The sequence below is a fragment of the Malus sylvestris genome, chromosome 9 (genome assembly GCF_916048215.2).
Source record: "Malus sylvestris chromosome 9, drMalSylv7.2, whole genome shotgun sequence".
Taxonomy (NCBI): Eukaryota; Viridiplantae; Streptophyta; class Magnoliopsida; order Rosales; family Rosaceae; genus Malus; species Malus sylvestris.
In genome coordinates, this window is record NC_062268.1 from 14,128,382 (window position 1) to 14,139,548 (window position 11,167).

At 36.7% G+C, this 11,167-nt stretch overlaps 1 pseudogene; it reads right to left on the bottom strand.

Moving 5' to 3' along the window:
* Positions 1-5,983: 5,983 nt before the first annotated feature.
* Positions 5,984-6,694, bottom strand: LOC126583090 (agamous-like MADS-box protein AGL29; annotated as a pseudogene).
* Between the last annotated feature and the right edge of the window lie 4,473 nt (positions 6,695-11,167).

Here is an 11,167-nt window from a genome sequence, read left to right on the forward strand (position 1 = left end):
TCTAAAACTATGAATCACAAGACATGAAAGTTGTAGAGATCCATCCATCATGGATCTTAGCAAGTTAGTGGGAGCTATTTGCATTTTATGAGAAAAATGATCAAATCGTTTGATTTCTCATAAAGATGTAAATGAATCTTTTGTTTACTAGTTTTACAAAAGATTAGTGGGAGTTAATCATGTTCCTAAAAATTTAAATATATATGATATATTAATTTTGGAAATGAAAAGAATACTTCTTCGTTAAAGTTATGACTTTAATACATTATATGAAGATAGAATGTATATGGGAGATATAGTCTATATACATGGGATGGAAATCTATAATGATATATTTCATGATATAATTGGATTATATCAATCCCTAATAATAGACAATGGATGCTAGGAAGTTTCTCATATGATGATAAACTTCAATTAGAAGGATGACTCTAGTAAGACTAGCAAGTTGCCCTTCTCAAAGGGAACGTGCCCCTTTGACTCCCAAAGAAATAATGCGTAAATAGAATCCTTTATGCATACGCAGAAAGGTGATTTATGTATTTCATATTGTATGAAAAACATTGATATGAGTTGTACCTAGAACGGTACAAGACGATATCAGTGCAAGCCCAGGATCAGAACCATGGCAACTGTCAAGTGAGTCCTTAAGTATTTAAGAAATATTAAAGGATAAATTCCTCAAAGATCGAGGAAGAATCAAAGTGACGTAATGGAAACGTAAATGTATTAGATTATGAATCTAATCCATCATTGGATGTTTCTTCATTATGAATGAAGAGATAAACGAATATCTCTTTATTATGACTAAAGAGATATTTGGATGGAAACATTAAAGTAATGACTTTAGTGTGTTCCATTATGAATGCAAGATATATTGCCATATAGAAGTTTGCAAACAATGTTGTTTGGATGGGAAAGTTCATTTATGAACTCTCTATTCGGTTCCAACCAGAAAGTGTATGACACTAATGGGGCGATAGCTCAAGCCTGGGAATCAAGGTCTCATCAAGATCCGAACACAAATGAGAGACTGAACCACATGATTGAGAATCATGTATAATGGTGACGTCGTTATTCTCAAGGTTGCTTCTGTGGATAACACATATAGATATCCACTGTCTAGGCCTACTATTCAGCCATTTATGAAATGACTACAGAAGAGATATCATCATTGATGATCAAGCTGATTGGCTCTAGTGCAAGTGGGAGATTGTTGGAAATGTGCCCTAAAGCCAATCATGTGATGATACTTTACGGACATTTCACATGTTAAACTAATCCAGTTTAACATATAAAGGGCATACATTATTGTTTGAGCCGTCTCATATAAATGTTATATGCTTAAACAATAAAGTCCAAGGAATTTGTGATTGGGAGAATGTAATCTAATGAAGTTAGATTCTTGAGACCATTCTTTCGTAGACACATCCTAAACGTTCCTGATCATAGGATTGCCAATTGGGCATTGACAGTCCGTCAAGATCGGTACGTACTATGTCTTCTCTCAGGGAGAGTGATTAGTCTCTAGTCATTGGTGTGTGTGACATCAAGACAAGTACGGTAGGTGCTCAATAGAGAATGAGTTCACTGAACGCGATCAACGAAGAGTTCTCATATTCCATGTCACATGAGAACTCATGGTTGGGATAATGCAAAGTAGTCCTTTGACTTGAGGCATCATAGTTGTCTTGTGGTTAAGACCTTGATCTTTGATTATGTCAAAGTCATCCCACCAGGAGGGTGTCCACGGCATCGTTGGGGTCAAGCCGCTTAGCTATGGAGACAAGTGAATGCGCAACAAGGGATCTCTAACCTTCAAACCGTTTGAAGGAGAATACTCTCTGATATGATTTGAATCTCTGGCCAGAGTATGAATGAGATTTGGGAATGCGTTCCTAATCACATTCAAGGTAATCATATAAGCACAAGACACACATTGGATAGTAGACATGAGAAAATAAACTATCAAACCAAACAATGTGGTCAAGAGTATTAGATTAGAGAAGGACCGTATTGCATTTGTAATCCCAGACTGAATAGGTTCTCCACCTCTTCTGATTAGCTTGGGTAACCATGACATACGGCTAGGTGTCACTCATGGTTTGTGGAAGCCCTAAACGTGTGTAATCACTAAAGGGAGAATTGAAAATAGTTTCAATTCACAATCAATGTAAAATGGTTTTAATCGCCCACTACCTCGCTAAAAGGAACCTAATGGATCGTACACCGTGTAAGGTAGAGATGGACGAAATAAATGAAATGAGTAAGATTAATTGAATGGTTTAATTATTTATGGCAAGGATTAATTAATATGTTAATTAATCAAACGAATAAGTTCGTTAAAGACTACGGGATAGTTTTGGACCTTAAGGCCCAATGGGCTTCGAACGTCAAGCCCATTAACTTAAGTTGTATGACAATTTAATGAATAAAGATTCATTAAAGCCCAAAAGCCCAAAAATCCCTAAATGGCCAGCCATGATGAAATGAATTAGGGTTTTGGTTGTTTAGGTCACTTAAAGAAGTGACTATATAAATGATTTTATAGCCAAATATTCATTAAGTGAAATAAGGGTTTATTTTTGGGGAAAATGGGTGAGAATTGTCTCTCCATTTTCTCTCTAAAGAGGCCAACACCTTGGAGGTGATTAGCTAGTCATCTAATCCTCCAAGGTCACTCATTCATCATCCAATCTCTCCTTGGTGTAGAGACTTAGAGGTTCTCAATTTTGGGAACTTGGAGAACCTATTCTTCCATCCAAATCCATGGATCTAAGAAGCAAGGAATGAAGGCCCTATCTCTTTGGGTGATTAGCCTTTGCTTATGCAAAGAGGAATCTACAAAGGTATTAATTTCAACTCACTTTGTTTTTGAGTTGAATATTGGTTCACCAATCTACTAGGCTTTGAATTTCATGGGTAAATGTTTTGTTTTTGAGTGCATGTAAGCATGATTCCGCCTTTAATTGTTAATTGCATGCTATATGATGTTGCTCAAATGAACATGTTTTACAAAATAATTCCTTCACTGGAAACCCGGGACGCCAATCTTAGTGATCCATGTACTTTAGCGGCTCGCCAATCATCTACCCCTACACAAAATCATGGCAGATCTCTTGGTTCAAAGGATTCACACCCTTTAAAGAGGAAATCCACGGCACAAGGTCCCGAATAGCATACCGTGAATCTGACTATCGTTTACTTATTCTATCCAACTCATGAGGAAATTCTAGATTATGGAAGCGTCCTTGAAGAGACAAATCCTCCTCCCGAGAATCGTGAGATTTTAGTCTATTATGCTAGCTTAGATGATGTGTGGCTTAGAAATGAGATGATTGTCGATGATGCATTGGCATTTGCAGTAGCTACTGAGATCATGTTGAGTGATGACATTGAATCGCGTTCTGTTGATGAATGTCAACGTAGAACTGATTGGTGAAACTGGAAACAAGCAATCTAAGTCAAACTCAATTCGCTTGCGAAACGTAAGATATTTGGACCTGTAGCTCATACTCCTCCATATGTGAAGCCTGTTAGTTACAAGTAGGTTTTCGTTTGGAACCGTAATGTAAAGAACAAAATTGTGCATTACAAAGCTTGTCTTGTTGCACAAGGCTTCTCACAACACCTTGGGATTGACTATGATGAAATTTATTCACCCATTATGGATGTGATTACTTTTCACTACCTTATCGGTTTGGTAGTTTTCGAAAAACTGAGTATGTAGTTGATGGACGTAGTAACCCCGTATCTCTATGGGGATCCTGATATCAAAATTCATAGGAAAGTTCCCAAAAGACTTACATTGAGTGGTTCAAATATTTCCAAACCCCGAAACACGCTCTCAATTCGGCTAAGGCGTTCACTCTACGGTTTGAAGTAATCCAGAAGAATGTGATATAACCGTTTGAGTGAGTATTTTGACTAGTCAGGGATATGTGAACAACGAACTATACCCTTGTGTGTTCATTAAGAAGTCACATTCCGGATTTGCAATTGTTGCAATATATGTCGATGATATGAATCTCCTCGGAACTCCTGAAGAGCTTGCGAGAACAGTCGTGCACCTGAAGTCAGAATTTGAGATGAAAGATCTAAGTAAGACTCGATATTGTCTCGGTCTCGAGATAGAGTACTGTTCGGATGGAATGCTAGTACATCAATCGAACTACACCCAGAAGGTGTTGCGCTGCTTTAATGAGGATAAAGCGAAGCCTTCGAGTACTCTTATGGTCATTCGATCGTTAGATGCAAAACGAGATCCCTTCCGTCCGAAGGATGATGATGAATAGATTTTGGAGCCTGAAGTTCTTTATCTAAGTGCGATAAGTGCTTTATTGTACTTAGCTAAATGCACTACACCGGACATCTCCTTCGCTATTAATCTTCTGGCAAGATACAGTAATGCACCTACACGCAGACATTGGATTGGCGTGAAAGACATCTTCCGTTACCTTAAGGATACTGCAGATTTGGGCGTGTTCTATGCCTATGAATCCTCGAGTGATGCCACACCCTATGTTTCTCAAGTCGATTCTCGCCTTGTTGGTTATGCCAACACAGGATACTTATCTAATCCACACAAAGCGCGTTCTCAAACGGGTTATGTCTTTACCGTTTGAGGCACTGCAATCTCTTGGAGGTCAACTAAACAGACCTTAGTTGCCACTTTGTCTAACCATGCTGAAATTCTTGCTTTACAAGGTGCAAATCCTTCACCTAACGACGAACAGCTCTTGCGATCTCTATATTGATATTATGTTGCAGGTTATTTTGAACAAAAAAACTACAAGATTAGATAGCAAGTCATTATCTAATGACGAAGATGATTTACAAGGTGCAAATCCTTCACCTATTCTTTGGAAACTTCTCAGAGCCATGATGACTTTGAGATTGACAAATAGGTGAAGGATTTGCACCTTTTAAATCATCTTCATCATTAGATAATGACTCGCTATCTAATCTTGTAGTTCTTTGTTCTCCATAACCTGTAAAATAATATCAATACAGAGACATGAGATGAAATATGATATCCATCATTTCTTTGCTTTTATTCTGTTGCATCTCAATATGAGACAAACATAGCCTACTCAAACTTTTTCAAAAATAACAACCCCTTCCCTGTTGTCATTTCGTTCCCCTTTCAAACCAAAATCCACAAACTTTTTCAAACATAAAACCAACCCAAAATTTTAAATGCAAATTCATATTATATACAAAGACTGAAAACATGCCATCAAAGAATACACAGAGAAGGGATGGTGGTCTAAGCGTGGAGTTCACCGGTATAGGGCTCGGAGTTCGCTGTCGATGCTCTAGGTGATGGTGGTCTGAGCGAGAAGGAGAGGTAGTCTGAGCGAGAAGTAGTCTAAGAGAGAGGAAGAGAGACGCTTGGAGTTCTACAGAACATGCCGTTAACGTTTAAGCTTCAAAGCATGAACTAGGTCAGGTTCCTTTTTTCTTTTCTTTTTTTAATTAAACATGTTAAATTTTTATTGGTCCATGTAATCTAGTCAGTAATTTGGGTACTCCCCAATGAGTACCCAAGTATTTTCCCATTGGAAATTGCTTCTCTTTTTTATTTTGATGGGATTTGAGATTGCTTCTCTAAAAAGCACTTTTGTACATAACATTTTTTATAGAACTACTTTTATTAGAGATTTGTTTAAATTTTAATGTGCTACTTGCGAAAGCATATGACAATTGAGTTTTTGGTCAATTTGAGTTAATCAAGTTTTTTTTTTCTTAAATTTTCCATAAGACAAATATTTAAACTTAAATGTATATAATCAATAATTAATCATGTGCAAATAACTAGGTAAAGAATGTAATGTTAGTTAATATGCAAGAAAAACCTAATAGAACATGAAGAATGTGTGTAACGTGTTCGGTCATGATCCCTAATCAACAAAAACGCTCCACCAAAAGCCATGACTACTAGAGAAGGACATTCTGATACAAGCACTTCTTAACATTGATATTACAAGAAATAATAAAATTCACGTCCCATGCACCCTATGCACCCTTGACCCTGGCTTAATTTTGGAGGACTCCATGTATCATCCATAGACAAGAGAGGAGAAGTGATCGGAAAGAGTAGTTTCCCGAATCAGCTGATTGGTTCGAACCTCCACATTGTGCTTCAACTTGTACATGGCTTCCCTGTACTCTTCTAACTCCTCCAAACTACTCATCATTCCAATCGGTCTCTCCCACCACCCATAAGAACAACCTCCTTCATCTCCTCCTTCCCACCCTTCAATATTTTCTCTTCCTTCAAGAGTCTCGAAGCTTTCTCGTAATCTTGTATTTGCTTCTTACTATACTACTCATATTAAGAATTAGTAGAACGATGAGTGTTGTTTATTTGAGGATGATAATTATCTGGTTGACCTGCAGATAATGAGGCATTGTGACTAACGTAGCGTTCGATAATGGCGTCAGGGGAGGGACTTACGAAGCAGAACACCTTGCCACTGTTTGACACAACGATTGCTCCCGTCTCAGCACCAGTCAAAACGCTGAGCTCTGCTGTTTTGTTGAAGAGACCCCTTTTGCGCTTGGAGAAGGTCACGTGACGCTTGTTCTTGTCTTCAACTTTCTTTATTTCAACACTTCTTCGGCTTTTGCTCTCCTTTTTCCCATTCTCAGTATCTTTGTTTGTGATCCTATTATCAGGACTCTTAGCCATTAATTGTAAGTAATAGTACTTGTGATATCAATGGCAAACCCAGAGGGGGAAGGGAAATTAATGGCAAACCCTAGAAAGAAGGAAAGTGATGGCAAACCCTGCTAGATAGAAAACTAATGTAAAACCCTAGAATATTGTTAAGCAATCTTGGAGAGAATATGGAAAACCCTAGAATATTGTTAAGCCTCGATCTTCAATATTTCTGTTAAATATTATTTCATTGTTCATACGCTGTTTGCATTTTATTATTTATTAGCATATATAAATTTATCACAGATTGTTGACATATCTCCAAAACTTATTAAGAAATGTGAACGGGTAGGTAATCTCTAAAATGCAGGCTAAAAATATGGACACGGTGATACTACAGATAATTACCTATTTTTATCTGACTCTACCCCATTAAATCTTAGTCCTTTTCCAATAAATATTTCTAAACTTTCTAGCCGATTAACCGAATCCTAAACCGTTTCTTATAATTACAAACGTTTATTAATTAATTAAAATATTCCAAATTATTACTTGGCGTTTTGAAGGGAGTTTTAACTCTCGAGTTATTTATGGAGCTTTGAATATCCTTAAATAGAATATTTTTAGCCATGCAAGATAGGCTAAAAGATGCTGATTTAGGAAGTCACGTTGGTTACCTAGTTATAAGGCACGACCAGCCGATTCATTGTAGGGAATCATGTTGCCTGCCGCCGCCATCTAGTCCTTATAGCAGAGGTTGTGAGACGGAGGAGAGGTGTCGAGGTGGTCGTAAATTTAAATAAATCTTCACGACCACAAGAGATTGATGAAACTTCAAGCCATTACCAAAGTCTACCATTTTCAGCAAAAGAGGCCGGGTGTCCATTCTTTTATATATATACTATATATATTGTCCTTATCTAATCTCATTGTGAGATTAGAATGATGTAATCATAAAAATCCTCTTATTCATAACTATTTAATTCATAATTTTTTCTAAATACAATTAAGTTCAGCTCTATTTTTTTATTATTTGCATCAATGACTATTAGAATAATCGAACTCATATACAATGATTGTGAGGGGGAGAACATGTGAGCTGGTCTTAAATTAGAATAATTCTTTCGAAACACAAGAGATAATGATCTTCAAGACATTACCATTATGCACAAATTTACTACATAGTTCTTCATCTAACTATTTTGTAAATATGATGTGATTACAACGCATAATCTTTTTTCTTCATTCATCAAAGGACGATAGTTCTTTGAAAACTAATTCTTCGTTGACCAAGTGGTCAGCGACTTTGTAGACAAATGCGGTAAACACATCACTCTAATTCGTAAGAAAATGATCATGAATACATACTTGTATCATAAATTCAAGGGACAGATTGATATTTGTAACCGGTAGATATGTTAAAGCTACAAATATCACAACATAACTAACATCAGAACTTGTCTATTACAATAACAGGCTAACTGGTTTATGCATGAGCACATAAATAGGTTGCAAACCGTTCAAATAGAAAATCTTAACATTGTTTTTTTAACGTGTAACTTTGCTACATCAGTGGAGATAGACCTCTCCATACGAAACTAGCATAATGGAAATATGTGGTCATCTGCTACGATCTTGGAAAACCAGAAAATCAGTGTCCTCGTTAGTTTCTCAGTATTTAAGGATTTAACAGTGCTGAAATGATCAACTGGATATCGGCCAACAATATATATGCTACAGGTAGCTTAACCTTAACCAGTTTTGCTGCTTATCCAAACAACTTTATGACAGTACTAGAACTTTGAGGGCAAAAACACAAAAACTTGTAAGGTTTAGTTCAATGTTCTTGTTTTAGAACAATTACACTTCCAAGCTGAAATTCAAAATTTAACTGGTTCTCGCACTTGAGCTTTTCAAATTTAATGAGTAACTGTTGATTGAGGTCACTACTTCTAAACAGTGCAACAAATATACCCATACATACCGCATTTTCTGAATGAGGATACATGACATTTCTTAAAACATGTTACCAATTTGCGGGTTTCTTGTTTCATACACCTGATGATGTGTCTATTTTTTTTTCCAGAAATGGAAGGACAGTGATAACGGAGGAAGCATTGAACATGTGGTGTGAAAATTAACTTGACACACAAATTAAACCCTCTTTTTATCAATTGTATTAAAGTATGTAAGTAGGGATCGTTCTAGACCGGGGATTAGGAGGGATTGCTAAATCACTTGAAAACTGACTCAAATACGTAAAAACAAGTTTAAAACACTAAACTAGACTCAAAGAAAGCAAAACTAAACTCTAAAACACTAAAACAAACCTAAAGACTCAAAACAGCCCAGAAACACTCAAAACTGCCTTAAACCCCCAATCTGGGCAGTTTTGAACAATAAACACAACTTGGACGAAAATTGGTTTTAACTTGACTTAAGACACTTAAAAACACAAACTAAAGTGATTTCTAACTACTATGACTCAACAAAATAAAGGGGGATTGATTTTGGACGAATTTAAAAACAAAACAAAACTTGTAAACTAGAGTAGATTTTAAAACGAATTTGGTGAAAGAGAATGGATGGAAAGCTAGCTAAGGGGTTCTTCTCCACACATGTTATACTCGCATACAAAATGATTTCTAATTGCAATTCAATAAACCATGAATACTCAACACTCCAAGTTAATTAGATCCGCTTAAATTAACTTTCAGATTTCCCTTATATCAATGAATTGGACGGAAAAAGCGCATCGCAACCAAATTATTCCTCAAAAGTTCCCTACATGAAAGCGCATAATAGAGATACAATCAAAGATCATTACGTTCAATGGAAGTCATAAGCATTGACGAGGCACTCGTAACTATGAAAGCGCATGAAACTTATGCCAAGAATTCACTTAACGCAATTGTGATCAACAACTTTTACTACTTATGAATATAAGTTCATAACTATTAGGTGAAACTCCCTTACATTCTAGCATCAAACTTATGCATGAAAATTAAGCGTGCACTCTCAACCAACATACACAAATCAGTTTTAATTCATATAGATAAGTAAATTGAATCCACAACTTATGAAACGCAATTAGAAGTAATCAAATCATATAGCAAGCATAATCATGGTTTCGAATCCCCCCTTAGCCAAGGGGGGTTTAGTTCCTCATACGTACGAAACAAAGAGTATAAAACTTAAACATTGAAATCAAAGGAAAGGAAACACCTAAAACTCCCAGCAACTCGGACTTGAATGGCATGCACGTTCCAAGGTTCCTCCTTCTCTTTGCCACGACACTTGGACTTTGGACAGGTTCTTTGGGTTCTTTAAATGGTGGAGAATGGATGGGGAATGGGTGATGGTGTTTAGTGTTGATGGGGGATACGGCTAGGGATGATTTTGGGCAGAAATTAGGGACTATGGTGATGGAAAGGTGCGGCAGAAATCAAGGATTGAATTCTGGCGTGAATGGTTGTGTATGAGAGGTGGTGATCTGATCTAGGGGTTTATATGAGTATATATAGGCACTTAAAACCCTAGGGGAATCAGATATGGACTTGAATAACCCAAATCCACAAGGAATTAGGCTTAGAAATCAGAATCCACAAGGGAAAAGGTTCACCAAGGTGCGGCAGGAATTATAGGATATGGATAGGCCTTCTAGAATGCCTTGCAAGGCAAGGAAAACAAGTTCTAGAAAGGGGATAGGTGCAGCACCTTATATGTGCAGGGATAAGGCTTCTAGAAATCTAGTTTTAAGCATTCTAATCTAGTTATGAACCCCCCTTCTCAGCTAAAGTATCAATGGATTCAGATTTGGATAAGATAGGATAGGATAAGGTTTGTTTGGATAAGATAAGGTTATGGATGATGTTTTGGATAAGATTTCTTCACTTGAGCTGATTTTTTTACTTTAATTCTCCTTCGTCAAGTAGGAAACCTTGCTTGAGTAGGAATCCTCATCCTTCTAGGAATCCATTTTTGACTACGAATCCATCCTTCGCTAGGACTCCTCCGTTGATTAGGAATCCTTCTTTAATTAGGAATCCTTCGTTGATTAGGAATCCTTCTTCAACTAGGACTCCTCAAATCTTCAAATCTTCATTCTCGTCCATTCCCTTGGCTCCAAGTATGTGACTTCCATTCCAAGCTCCATTTTGCTCCAAAAGGCTCCAAATTGCATCATTTTATGTAATATGCCCTTAAAACCTGAAAACACATGAAATTAGCTTAAAAGACTACTTTAAACTAAGAAAACATAACAAACATACGTAAGAACTAGCTAACTAAGGCGCATAAATATGCTCCTATCAACATGGTTGATTATCCCAACCCTTAATTGTGCTTCACTAATACTAGCTTAAATATTTGTATGATCAAGCTACGAAGTAATGAAATTCTGTGGTAGAATATAAACATCATAAGATATGTTATGGTGTACTATGACCTTAAGTTTGCAGTTGAAAAGTTGGTAATTAATGTAGTGTCGTGCAAATGTTGTTT